This window comes from Poecilia mexicana, unplaced genomic scaffold, assembly GCF_051168715.1.
Source record: "Poecilia mexicana isolate PSO_F unplaced genomic scaffold, ASM5116871v1 scaffold_14, whole genome shotgun sequence".
NCBI classification, from domain to species: Eukaryota; Metazoa; Chordata; class Actinopteri; order Cyprinodontiformes; family Poeciliidae; genus Poecilia; species Poecilia mexicana.
The window spans coordinates 24,688,935-24,704,137 of record NW_028263383.1 but is presented as its reverse complement, the minus strand read 5'-3'; the positions used below and the strand labels follow the sequence as shown (position 1 = coordinate 24,704,137).

Here is a 15,203-nt window from a genome sequence, read left to right as displayed (position 1 = left end):
CACTGGCACCACTGTGGTCTTCACCTTCCAGGCCTTCTCCAGTTCCTCTCTGAGGCCCTGGTATTTCTCCAATTTCTCGTGCTCCTTTTTCCTGATGTTGTAGTCATTTGGTATTGCTACATCCACCACAACGGCTTTCCTCTGTTCTTTATCCACCACCACAATGTCCGGTTGGTTCGCCATTGCCATCTTGTCTGTCTGGATCTGGAAGTCCCACAGGATCTTAGCTCGGTCATTCTCCACCACTTTTGGGGTTGTTCCCCATTTTGATCTCGGGGCTTCCAGTCCATATTCTGCACAGATGTTTCTGTACACTATGCCCGCCACTTGGTTATGTCGTTCCATGTACACTTTCCCTGCCATATATATATATATATATATATATATATATATATATATATATATATATATATATATATATATATATATATATAATATTACTTCAGACCTTGGCATCATGAAATATTGCTAAGATATCATAAATTGAATACCCCTGATATACACAATTGCACATACTATATAACTGATCACTATGGAAATGACATCTGTAATAATTTTGGAAATCACTGTCATGAAGGTCCCAGGTAGTGGATAAATAATTATTCTATCACAAAATCTAGTGGATGATTTGTTCATCAAAGAACACCAAATTGGAGAGAGGAAAAGGGGTGGAGCCTTAATCCCTCCCCACCTGTCATTTTCCTCCCAAGACTGATGTTGCACTCTCTGCGAGGATACACAATTATACTGCACTGGAACTCAGATGGATGTGGAGAAGTATGCAGGTAAGTCTTTGTTAAAGTGCTTTGAACATAAGCAAGGTTAGCAAACTTTTACTGATATTTGCAATGTGACCAACATATATTTTCATGCAGCACTTGCTAATTAAGCTAATGAGCAAAAGCTAGCTTGTGTTGAGAACAGGTGACCACTTAGAACAAGGTTTAAACACTCCATGTGTTAAATGGAATGACCATTTAAAAACAGGAATTTGAATGTTACATTTGTGTTCAAACTGACTAGATGTCGACTAGAAACAAAAACAGCAACATGGGCTAATGGCTGCTGACTTCAGTTATGATGTTAGCATGTGCAGCTAACCTTGTCTACTGTTAAACATTTTCGTTTTATAAAGTAGTGCTTTCTAAATATTTTGTAGATGTTATTGTTGGCTAAGTTAAACAGATATGAAAATATGAAACATTAGCTGCAACTGAGGTTAAGAGAAGTGCAGCCCTATGTTAATTTTCATGATTGTGATAAGAACACAATGCAGTAAAAAAAAAACTAAAAAAAAAACTGTGAGTAATGAATAAGTGCATGTATTCAGGAAGGAACATCAGACAACAAATAGTGTGAAGTTGTTCCCCATTCAGTCCCTTTTTTATTAAATCAAAGAGGAGTTTTGTTATGCTTAATTGTCAACCATGGTACTAAGGGCCCACTGTCCTGTATATTTTCCTGCAACTTTTAGATATCTGTCTTTTTCAGCATACCTGTCTCCAATATAAGCACAGTATAGCTTGTTTACATACTAGTGAGGACATTTCACCATGTATTTTAAGAATACTCCTAAGGTACCTGCTCGAGGCAGTCAAAGCAATGGTTATTCCTGTCAAGGCACAGCATTTCTAAGACTGTGTATATATAACCAGAAGAGTAATATTGTTTTCTGTCACTAGGACCTTGTTTAAAATACTTTGGCCAATTGGCTTACCTATCATTGCATTAGCTCTATATACAGTGTTACTGTATCTTGAAGTTAATATTAAATGAATCTTAATGACTCGTTTGCTGTCTTCTCCACAGGTTTCTGCCCGCTCTGAAAAAAATGTAAGAGAAGAACCAATGGGATCACTACCCTCGTCTCGTGAACCGCAGGTGAACAGCTGTCCAACTTGGAAATTTTTGTAATTTTTCTCACGTGTATTTTGGTGGACATGGGTTTTTGGGAGAGTAGACACAGTCCCAGCAATGCTTGTTCCTGTCAGGGGACAGCATTATGAGGACTGTGTGTAGATGACCCGAAGAGTAGTATTGTTGGCATTCATTGGAACATGTGTGTTTGAGAGCATAGACACAGTCCCAGCAATGCTTGTTCCTGTCAGGGGACAGCATTATGAGGACTGTGTGTAGATGACCCGAAGAGTAGTATTGTTGGCATTCATTGGAACATGTGTGTTTGAGAGCATAGACACAGTCCCAGCAATGCTTGTTCCTGTCAGGGGACAGCATTATGAGGACTGTGTGTAGATGACCCGAAGAGTAGTATTGTTGGCATTCATTGGAACATGTGTGTTTGAGAGCATAGACACAGTCCCAGCAATGCTTGTTCCTGTCAGGGGACAGCATTATGAGGACTGTGTGTAGATGACCCGAAGAGTAGTATTGTTGGCATTCATTGGAACATGTGTGTTTGAGAGCATAGACACAGTCCCAGCAATGCTTGTTCCTGTCAGGGGACAGCATTATGAGGACTGTGTGTAGATGACCCGAAGAGTAATAATGTTGGCAATCTCTGGGACCTTGCTTAAAATACAATTGCCAAACAATTTGCCTAGCTTTACCGTAGCTCTTTATAGAGTGTTACTCTATGGTGTTCTACGTTGAAGTTCATTTTAAATGAATCTTAATGACTCGTTTGTTGTCTTCTCCACAGGTTTCTGCTCACTCTGACAAAACTGTAGGTGATGAAATGATGGGATCACTATCCTTGTTTCCTGAAACCCAGGTGAACAGCTTTCTGTCTTGGAAATCTTTCTAATTTTTCTGATAGGTATTTTAGTGGACATGGGTTTTTGGGAGAGTAGACACAGTCCCAGCAATGCTTGTTTGTGTCAGGGGACAGCATTATGAGGACTGTGTGTAGAAGACCCAAAGAGTAATATTGTTGGGAATCATTGGGTCATGGGTGTTTGAGAGCATAGACACAGTCCCAGCAATGCCTGTTTCTGTCAGGGGACAGCATTATGAGGACTGTGTGTAGATGACCCAAAGAGTAATATTGTTGGCAATCACTGGGTCATGGGTGTTTGAGAGCATAGACACAGTCCCAGCAATGCTTGTTCCTGTCAGGGGACAGCATTATGAGGACTGTGTGTAGATGACCCGAAGAGTAATATTGTTGGCGATCACTAGGACTTTGCTTAAAATACTATTGCCAAACAATTTGTCTAGTTTTACCATATCTCTTTATACTGTTATACTCTATGGTGTTCTACCTTGAAGTACATTTTAAATGAATCTTAATGACTCGTTTGTTGTCTTCTCCACAGGTTTCTGCTCACTCTGACAAAACCGTAGGTGATGAACTGCTGGGATCACTATCTCTGTTTCCTGAAACGCAGGTGAACAGTTTTCTGTCTTGGAAATCTTTCAAATTTTTCTGACAGGTATTTTAGTGGACATGGGTTTTTGGGAGAGTAGACACAGTCCCAGCAATGCTTGTTCCTGTCAGGGGACAGCATTATGAGGACTGTGTGTAGATGACCCGAAGAGTAATATTGTTGGCAATCACTACGACCTTGCTTAAAAGACTATTGCCAAACAATTTGCCTAGCTTTACCGTAGCTCTTTATAGAGTGTTACTCTATGGTGTTCTACGTTGAAGTTAATTTTAAACAAATCTTAATGACTCGTTTGTTGTCTTCTCCACAGGTTTCTGCTCACTCTGACAAAACCGTAGGTGATGAACTGCTGGGATCACTATCCCCGTTTCCTGAAATGCAGGTGAACAGTTTTCTGTCTTGGAAATCTTTCAAATTTTTCTGACAGGTATTTTAGTGGACATGGGTTTTTGGGAGAGTAGACACAGTCCCAGCAATGCTTGTTCCTGTCAGGGGACAGCATTAAGAGGACTGTGTGTAGATGACCCGAAGAGCAATATTGTTGGCAATCACTACGACCTTGCTTAAAAGACTATTGCTAAACAATTTGCCTAGCTTTACCGTAGCTCTTTATAGAGTGTTACTCTATGGTGTTCTACGTTGAAGTTAATTTTAAAAGAATCTTAATGACTCGTTTGCTGTCTTCTCCACAGGTTTCTGCTCACTCTGACAAAACTGTAGGTGATAAACCGATGGGATCACTATCTTCGTTTCCTGAAACCCAGGTGAACAGCTTTCTGTCTTGGAAATCTTTCTAATTTTCTGATAGGTATTTTAGTGGACATTGGTTTTTGGGGGAGTAGACAGTCCCAGCAATGCTTGTTCCTGTCAGGGTACAGCATTATGAGGACTGTGTGTAGATGACCCGAAGAGTAATATTGTTGAGTAATATTGTTGGCGATCACTAGGACTTTGCTTAAAATACTATTGCCAAACAATTTGTCTAGCTTTACCGTAGCTCTTTATACTGTGATACTCTATGGTGTTCTACCTTGAAGTACATTTTAAATGAATCTTAATGACTCGTTTGTTGTCTTCTCCACAGGTTTCTGCTCACTCTGACAAAACCGTAGGTGATGAACTGCTGGGATCACTATCCCCGTTTCCTGAAATGCAGGTGAACAGTTTTCTGTCTTGGAAATCTTTCAAATTTTTCTGACAGGTATTTTAGTGGACATGGGTTTTTGGGAGAGTAGACACAGTCCCAGCAATGCTTGTTCCTGTCAGGGGACAGCATTAAGAGGACTGTGTGTAGATGACCCGAAGAGTAATATTGTTGGCAATCACTACGACCTTGCTTAAAATACTATTGCCAAACAATTTGCCTAGCTTTACCGTAGCTCTTTATAGAGTGTTACTCTATGGTGTTCTACGTTGAAGTTAATTTTAAATGAATCTTAATGACTCGTTTGCTGTCTTCTCCACAGGTTTCTGCTCACTCTGACAAAACTGTATGTGATAAACCGATGGGATCACTATCTTCATTTCCTGAAACCCAGGTGAACAGCTTTCTGACTTGGAAATCTTTCTAATTTTTCTGACAGGGATTTTAGTGGACATGGGTTTTTGGGAGAGTAGACACAGTCCCAGCAATGCTTGTTCCTGTCAGGGGACAGCATTATGAGGGCTGTGTGTAGATGACCCATAGAGTAATATTGCTGGCAATCATTGGGACTTTGTTTTAAATACTATTCCCAAACAACTAGCCTAGCTTTACCATAGCTCTATATACAGTTTTACTCGAAAGTGTTCTACCATGGTGTTAATTCTAAATTAATGTTTTTAAAAGCTGTCAGATACAGTATAAGATATGACTACCTTAACAACCCTCCCCCTCCTCCTGATTAATAATTTATTTTCAATAATTTAACATAGTAATCATTGCACAATATAATAATGTTCTTTAATTTTGGCTAAAGGTTAGGTTTCTGTGCAGTTAAGACTAATATAGCAGACAACTTGTTTTGTATCTCTAATTTGACAGGATGCAGAAAACCTCAATCTCCTGTTGAATTACATGGGAACTCTTCTGGTATGACTTACTTCAATTAACCTTTCATTGGTCATTTAGTAACTGATTTGAAATTTTGTATCTTTTATTTTGTTGGCCTGAAGTATTACTAATGTATTGCAGGAAAGGGAAAGGAGATTATTCCACCAACTGAAAAACCCTCAGAACCCCAAGATGGTATGGCTGTCTTCCTATTCATGGTGGTTCTTTACTTAGTGGTAAGGTTTAGAGATTCTGACTTAAGGCTCATCATAACATGTTACAAGAATTGAGTATTATCCTTAGCTTTAAAAAGCACAGTAAGAAACATGCAGAGAAGTGGTTGGGTCTGTGCAATTTTTAAAAAATAAGGCTGAAACAATCTTACAAAGTTAGTTGCTGATTATGAACAAGTAATACACTGCTTAAACACAGAATCGACAGGACAGAATATGAATCATGACAAGCATGACCTTGTTCTGTAATAGGTAATAAAGCTTGCAGTGTAATATAAAATGAAGCTTTGAGTGATAGTTTATATTTGACACACCAGGGTTGTAGCTTCTTGATTTCTATGTGTAATAAATGCACTGTTTCACAACTTGGTAATCAATTTAATAATAATAAAAAAATTGGAGAAAAATAATTTTAGGTGGATACATATTTAATTCATTGCACGTTGAGAAATCAAATTGTCAAAGGGTTCTCTTCAATGGACACAATAAACAGAACTGGAATGTAAAACTTTATCACAAGCATACTTTTATAGCACACTCCCACATATGATTTATATTTTAAAAAGTAAAATTGTCTCTCTTGTTTGTAGATTATCCTGAAAAGGACCATCCTCAGAGAAATCAAAAATGGCCCTGGTCTCCTACAGAAATTGCAGTGGTGTTGAAACAGATTTGTTTGCTTCTGAATCTGTTTAAGTAGGATTTTTTGTTTTGTTTGAGTCATGTGTATTGTGTGGTATCTAGAAGAACTTGGGTTTAAAGGTTTTAGTCAAACTGTTTTGAAAAACTAAGCTTGATAAGAGCCTGTGTTTTGGTTTGCTCCAAAAAATAAAAATTGCAATAAAAACAATGTTGTTTTTATTCCATTATACATTTTAATTTGTATAGATCTAAACATTACCCCATTGGTAATGAACAAGGGAAATCAATTGGTGACCATATTTCTATTTGATCATTATTTTTTTCATATTTGGACTGAGATTTTTGTAGTCCATACCTGTGTTCATGACAAATGAACACTACCATTATTGCAGGGTGTGAATTAATCCATTTGATGTTCATTTGGGTACTTTAATATATTTTAGGGACATTCTATGAAGTCTTATTTTAAATGTCCTTGCAATTCTCATTGGTGCTTATAATATACTGTTATGTCAGGGGCGTGGCTTATCTATCTAATTATCAATGTCCTGTTAATGTTGCATAAAGTCAGGTCATTATATTTAGAGTTCTGTAGTGTGTATACACAATTTTAACTGAGATCTTAGTTGAGTGGCTCATAAAAGATTTTTTGACACATTCAGCCAGTCTGTAGAACAAGTGAAAAGGGGTGCTCCCATAATTCACCACTGTGACTGGTTCGGAAAAATTGTCCTTATAGTTCACCGGCACCTGTATAGGTGTGTGTGTGTGTGTGTGTGTGTGTGCGCGTGTGTGTGCGTGTGTGTGTGTCTTAACGGTTGGTTAAGGTTAGGCATAAATGCATTTACTAAAATGAATCAAAGTCAATACAATGTCCTCAGACCAACTGAAGTACAGGGGTATGTGTGTTAAAGGAAGTAGGAGGGTGGGGCAGGGAGCATCCCCCTCTCACATTACAAGTGGAGCTGAAGGATATGTGTGTGTGTCTGTGTGTGTTTTTTATGAGTCACATGTTTGTTATTGTCTGAGGATTCTGGAAAGCTGGCTTCCCAAAACACGGTTTCCATGGAGACATCTTCCAGTAAAAGGGTGTGGGATACAATCTGCAGCAGTCACTTAAACGACGGCTTTGTTTAAACATATAACCAATATCGAAAGTGAAAAAAAAAATTATAATGTTTGTCCTTAGTACACGGTATGGCAATTATATATTTTGTTTTTGCTGCTTGTAACTTATAGACACTACAAAAGTAAACTGCTAAAATTTGTTACTTGTAAGCAGCAGGTGGCAACCTGCTAACTAATCACTCAGCAGTGCATGTGTAACGCCACTGAAGTGGCATTACAGAAATTGTTGGTTCAGGCATGCACAACAGTTTTTATTTGGATCTATTCCAACTACACATTGTCCTTTCAGTTGCAGTTAGGAGGTTGGAATGGATACTGTGTTGGATTCATGAACAAGGAAAGAAAGAACATGATGGGTGAGACTTGTAAAAGGTGTTTGCTGCTGTATGTTCACCCAGATATTCACATTAACACACACTTTTTCCTTTCACTCAATTTTCCATGGATATTCTTGGAAACCACTATGGTAGCATCAAGCTGGTGACTGTCATTTACAGTCTGATGGACAAGTGTCAACTCAGCAGCCTTCCCAACAACATGGCCATGACTTAACGTTTCTTTAGTATTCTTATTTTCTGTGGAAAGGTATGATTTTTATTTATAATTATCTTCAAGCTTAAATCATCACAATTAACAGAACACCTGAAATGTATATTTTGCTTTTTAATTTTGTTGCTTTTTGTATTTACACCTTCTCGTAATAAATTACAGACTTATGAGGAATTTGAAAGTACTTTATTTATTCTTACTTGATCTGCTCTAATTAAATATCTAAAACACTAAAGTAAACTTGAGATTGGGTTAAAGATGAAAGCTGCAAATTCAGCTGAACTAGATTCTGAAATAATTTTCAAAAAATAAAAGGTGGTGTTGTGTATCCTGTTAAATTAGATCCACATTGTGTTGTCTAACATCTGTAAGTAAAATTGTTATGGAATTTGAACGGTTAAAATACTGATAGAAACCTGTTATTAGGTTGTCGCTACATGTCAGTTACCAAATACTAGTAATACTAGATTAAAATCACTGACGCCATGGTCAGTTTGAGTTTGAGTTTCAGTCTGAATTTCCATCTGATAACACAAGAATGCCTCCTGACATTGGAATTCTGACATAAAAAATATTTGAGTTCTCCAAGCAACCCTCTGGCATTGTACTGAAAAACCTCCATTTGTGATATTACGTCGCTATGGCTACTTGTAGTTAGCGCTATGCCAACTACCAAATACTCTTCTTTGGACATAGATCTGGACCGTGCTGAGCTTCCACTTAGGTGATTTTCTGACTTGCACTTTGACCAAGTCCTATGACTTGATGGTCAGGTTTGGCATCAAGTCATAGGATCAAACAGAAAAGGATGAAATTCCTGCATACAACATAGAATAAATTAAAATAAATGGCACTGTAGCAGTGGAAACTAAGAGGGAAAACTGTGAAAGAGGGAGAGCTGATGTTTTCAGAAGCTGTCAGCAGTAACCTGAGGAAGGCGCTCTGGGGGAGTATCAGTAATGACTGAGCCTCTACCCTGGGACACACTCACACACACTCTTTTCCATCACTTCTTGCAACCAAAACACCATGTCTGTCTTTGCTGCAACATAATTATTCAACACATCAAATTTCTAATCACTATTCAGTGTGGCATATGTATTTTAAACACATACATGTATGACACCCATCCAAGAAATTAGATTTTGTTTTGTCTTTTATTTGAACTGTAATTTATTATTTCAATTATTATTTTTATTACAGTTATTCTTTCATATGTGGAAACTGCAGCCTGGCACTTATTCTTTTAATGGTGTGTAACTTACAGTTATTTTATTTTGGTGTTTAATTTCTGTCTTCAAGACTACAGTTCATACTATCCTGTATTATGGCTTAGACTGACAGGGCTTCTCTGTTTTACACTGATAATTAGGTAACACTTTATTTGAAGGGGGGTGAATAAGACTGATATGACACTATCATAAACATGACATAACACATGTCATGAACATGAATAAGCCTTCATGAATATTTATGACTGTTGTCATAAAGTGTCATTCGGTAAATTATGACACTTTTAATACAGAGTTGACATTATTCAAAATGTCTTTGTTATGACAACTTGACATTAACCAAGAAATCATTACTGTTTAAACTTTACCTTTAATAACATAAAGTTATCTAATTTTTAAAGTGCAATCAGTAATACTTTTATAACAAATTTATATCAGTAATGATTTTTTGGTTTATGTCAAGTTGTCATATCATAGACATTTTGAATAATGTCAACTTTGTATTAAAAGTGTCATAATTTACCGAATGACGCTTTATGACAACAGTCATAAATATTCATGAAGGCTTATTCATGTTCATGACTGGTGTTATGTCATGTTTATGAAAGTGTCATGTCAGTCTTATTCAACCCCCTTCAATAAAGTGTTACCGATAATTATGTTTTTCAGCTGCAGCAGCTCTCCCATGGGGTTCATCAGGGCGTAGTGTTAGTTACCATAATCCTTCCTTTACAAGCCTCAAAATGTTTGTGTCAAGTTTTTTGCATTGTGTAATATTGTTACCAATTACTTTTCTGATGGTAATCTTTCCATAAACATAAATGGTGATATTTTTTGCAGTCTTAATCATATCACTCTAGTTCTGTTCTCCCTTCATTGGCTTTATACCGATTTTGGTTTACAGATTAAATTTACATTGTTTTTTTAAAGCTTTTTCAAATATGATAAACAAGTCAGCACATAAGTCCTATCAGACATAATATGATATATTTCTATCATATCATGATCATATTTTCTATCTTTTATCAATATGTTTATTCTTCTTGGAAGCGATACTAGCATTTTTGAGTGGTGTAGCCAGAGTCCTAACTTTAATTGGAAAGAGACTCTCTTTCCGATTCTAAAAAACAAAACAACAAAAAAATCAAAATTTCAAAAATTCAATTGAAGGTTTACAAAAACCTTCAAATGAATCAAACTGAGCTCCTCCTGCAAGTCAAATCACCACTAATTTGAATTTAAACAGAATAGCACAAATAAAGTCTATCATGAACTCAGAAAAATACAGACTACACAAGTCTATTAAAGCAACTACAGTGTAATTAAATTGTTTAGTTGCTTGTACATGCATATGTTCTTGTTTGAAACATTGTGCAAACTCAAACACCCCAGAGCAAAGCATTACAAATGGAACATCCCATAATCAGGATGCCAATGTAAGGCTTTAGAGACCTCCTGCTTTGATTTGAATGACTGTCACTATCAACTGTCTGAGTTATGGGTGAATTCTGCAATAAGCTCCATCCAACGGGCTGAATGTCTCATTAGCATGCAAAGTGTGTATCCATGACAACTGAAAGAAAGGCCAACAAATACTGCAGTCCTTTAAAATATTATTAATTTGTACACTAATATCAAAGTCACAACAAATTATGCAATCATTACACAAAATCTTAGCAAGTATTATTGGTCTAGTTTCTAGTCCAAATTTCTTGGTACACTTCAAATAAAAGAAAATTAACTTACAAGTAACTTTTTAGCAAGATATTAGAGCTTGTTTTAAGTCAATAATTATTTAATATTGATAAATAAGTTTCTGTTCCATTGGAAGATTATTTCCCTTGAAACAAGAGAAACATCTTGTTATAAGGGAAATAATCTGCCAGAAGAACTAATTCTTTTTCATCAATATTAAGGAATTATGGATTTAAAACAACCTCTTATATCTTGATGAAAAGTTACTTGTAAGTTAATTTTCTCTCATTTGAAGTGTACTGTGCTATTCAGACTAGAAACTAGACCAAAACCACTAATACTTTGTGTTTTTTCAGTGTAGAACTCCAGGTATTGTTAAATACACTAGATTGTATAAATAGAGACAATGACACACACATGTTTACTGCTAATGTAGCTGCCCAAAGCAGAAAACAGTGTCCCATACAACTAAGTCACTTTTTCTAAATTAAAGCAGTGTTTTTGGATTTGCATACAAATAAGCACTTTATACATTTTAAATTTTTAATTTTCTGTTGATCAATGCATTATGAAGGCCTTAAAATGCCCAAATCTTAATCTTGGGCATCATTCATACAGCTGACAAATTGCATACAATAAAAAATATTGTACACAATTTAGTAAAGTTCTTCAAATATGAATATCAATATTAAATAAAAAAAAGTAAATGCATCCAACATTTACTAAATGAATCATCTGCTGTCTCAATTTTCATGAAAATAGATGCTGAGTAAAAATTGCACTTCTCTACAGCAAAAGGGGTGAAAAACTTATCAGCGGACCCCTTGTCTGACTTCCTGACTGTCGCTGAACTTAACCTGCTGAACTTCACCGATGTTAATCATCTTTTGCCGTCAGATGACATCATGGTTTCAAGCTATTTTCAAACCAACAGCACAGTTTGGAATGAGGAGGGGTTGCCCTTCCCTCTCCTCTCTTTTCCCATTTTCTTTTCCTCCTCCTTCCACTCACTCTTTCAACTGCTTTTCACCCATTCAGTCCTGCTGACCTTTCCCTTAACTCTTTTGACCTTTTTATCCTGTTGTGCCTCCAGTTGCCAAGTTATCAAGAGGAAATGAATTAAATTTTATGAACTGCAGTGTTTTTCAAGAGTGGCAATGCATATTTTACTACCGCCAAATGTCTTGTTAGTTGTCTTATAGTCTAACATAGAAAACCTTTTTGTTCATCTTTATGTACAAATACCCCAAGTGTTTCAAACCAGCAGAATTCACCAGGTCAAATCTTTTAATGTCATCACTTCAGATTTTTCTGGTTCTATGATTTTCCCTTGAAGGACAAGTCTGGCACTAAGACCCAGGGGCCTTCCTTCCAACGCCCTCTGGGAGCTCAGCAGAATTCAATGACAATAAACTGGATGAGATACCGGATGTGCCGAATCTGACCCCAGCGGAAAGACTGAAATAGACACTGCAGACCAGAAAGTCCAGGCAGGGGAAGGAGGAAATGAGGAAGTGAGAAGAGCCAGAGAATGAGGGAACCAAGTATGTTTAAAATTATGAACATGAAACAAGTAGAGACTATATGAGCCAGTTGTTTACATATTCAAATAAGTTAAATTTTCATTTTATTTACATTTATTTAACCAGATGAGACAGTTGATATCTAGTTCTAATTCACTTTGCTATTGCCATACAATCAAAAAAGAAGAAAAAAGTGAGGCATAGCTGGTCTTTAATTCTAAAATCCTCTGAGGAACAAACAACCAGAGACATATGCTACGTAACCAATAATATGTTTAGTTTGAATGTTGTAAGATCATGAAAAAGGAACCAGACTTTAAGCAAAAGGTTGGTTTTCACAGATGAAACGATTGGCTGCACAAATTCAATGTTCATTTTCACCTCAGTTTGTGTCTTCATAAATTAGTCACACAGTACCGTGCAATATTTGTTTGTAAAAGTATTGCTTCAGCTTCCGAAAGCCTAAAGTGAACAGAAACATAATTCAATTGTCTTTTTTTAGTTTATTGTTATTAGAACAACAGTTTCCAATTCTCTCTGGTTTTTTAACATCCAACTGGAACACCAGAGGGCTGGGAGGAATGTCAAACCCAATTCAGTTACAACTTTTAAGCGATCATTTAATGGCAGTACGATACAGCTAGCATAACATGTTAGCTAAGGGAAGACTAGCCAGCCCTTTGCTCATTTTAACTGTCATTTGATAAGTTAAAATATGCATATACTGTAGGTGTGAAGTAAACCACAAAATGTTAATGTTTTCCCCATTTAATGTTCCAAACTCATTATTGGAATTAAGTTACATTATAACATGTTAGCAAAGGTAATGCTAGCTAGCTATTCAGTCATTTTGGTTTACTAAAAGTTCAAATTGACCATCAGAATGGGTAAGAAAGAGAAATCAAGTGATGATTAAAGTCATGGTAGACATACAGGCTGGAAGGGGCTAAAATAAGCATTGAGGAACTATTTTCATTTAGGATGAAAAATCTAACATCATGGATGAATGAGTCTTTCAAGATGGAAAAGAAAAATTTATGGAGAAAATCTGCAACCAAACAGCAAAGAAATCTTAAGGATTTAGATAGTTTCTGTTAACAGCAGTGGGTCAGAATCAATCCTGCAAACCACTAAAACCTGGTGAAATATCTCAGTACTTTTATCTCTTTCTCCAACAATTTCTAAGTAATGCTGCAATGAGATCAAATACTTATTTCACACAATGACTTGCAAACCATGTTTTAACTTGAATGTTGTCAATTTCTTTCTCAAGTTTTTTTTTTTTTTTTTAAATCTGGTCTCTGCTTAAATGAGGAGACTTTAAGAAATCAGCAGGAGATCCAATATTATTTTTCCTTCCAGTGCAGTTTTTACTAGAAGAAAGTGAGATGTGGCTTTTTGACTTTTTCTCAAGCACATCTTTCTTTTTTATGTCTTCCCCAAAGATTGATGTTCGATACTTGCTGAATGAAATGTTGCCATCCTTTAGCTGTTTTATTGTTGAATAAATTAAGAAAATATTTGCTTCGTATCTCCGCTCCTTTCTTTCCATCCTTCATTCTTTGTGGATAAATTCTTCTACTGAACATCTGTCCATTTGTCCAACTATGGTGAACACTTCTTCCCAATGCCCGCCCATTCCTCCCTCCCTGCATCCGGTTCATTTCCTTTTTTCCGTTCTTCCCATCAGTCCATCCCATCATTTTCTCATCCACCCGCCCCTCCAGTCCCAACCCAACGCAGATGGGTATTGACGTTCCACATCCGACCTTGAGGACGATCAATCCCAGCCTCGTATGTCCCCAATGCATTTACATGTAAACTGCTCTGGAGCTAAGTATTGGTTTTAGAAGTGGAACAGCTGGAATAAAGTTACCTTAACTTCATCCCAAAGCTGCTGAGTAAAAACTTATCTAGGCATTTTACGGGGTTATACTAGAGTGATGAAACTCATACACCACAAGGTTAACCATATTTATTTAAAAATAAAGACAATTTCCTATTGCTAATTACCAACTTCTTATGTGATGCAACAGTTAAATTTCAAGATGAGCAGAAACATTTCCTGCTGATGAAACCTTCTTGTTACTGATTGTGAAACGTTGTCTACTGGCAGTTTTATGCTGTATATTTGTAGGTCTGCATGTTGAAAAGTGTTATTTTATTATTTTAATAAGACTCATAAAATATGTACTAAAAATGTTTTTTACAGTGTTAACAATGCTCTACAACTATTTGCATTTGTATTTTTTCCTCACCAGTATTGTTGTTTCCCTGATAAATTTCAAGTCATTAAGCTGTTTTTCTTTCAGATGTTGATTAATGAGACTTTAGAGCAGCATTTGCAGAATTTGTATGTTCTGTTCCATGATAAAATATATTCAGGAGAAGGAGAATTTAGAAGGTTCTTATTCTCAGGGATCCACACAAACATGAGCAGGGTGTTAAATTACCGTGTAATGCAGCTGGTTGTTAATTAACAGATAAAACGACAGGACTTACATGTAGTTAGGTCACCTTGGTTTTTTAAGTGTTGCAGATTTAAACAATTATTCCTGAGAGATTATTTTAGTTACTGAAATTTTAAAACTTACACTGATTCTTAAGTACAAACAAACTTTAAACAGAGTAAATTTTAGGATGCAAACTCTGCTTCCACAGAGTTACAACAGGGAGTTTGAGTAGCTCTGAATTTTCTCGAGAATCTTGAAACAATTCTTTCACTTCAAGGTCAGGCAAATCACCAATAGATCATGATGAGATCAAATGGCAACAGGATGAGTTTATTCTTACCTCTGATTGGAGGGAGATCCATTCTGCAG

At 36.3% G+C, this 15,203-nt stretch overlaps 1 long non-coding RNA gene across 1 annotated transcript; it reads left to right on the top strand.

Annotated features, from left to right (window-relative positions):
- The first annotated feature begins 4,672 nt into the window (after positions 1-4,672).
- On the top strand, positions 4,673-6,462 carry LOC148155586 (uncharacterized). Its single transcript, XR_015765246.1, has 4 exons — positions 4,673-4,885; positions 5,371-5,418; positions 5,521-5,574; positions 6,203-6,462. It is a non-coding gene; the product is annotated as an uncharacterized LOC148155586 (long non-coding RNA).
- The last annotated feature ends 8,741 nt before the right edge of the window (positions 6,463-15,203 follow it).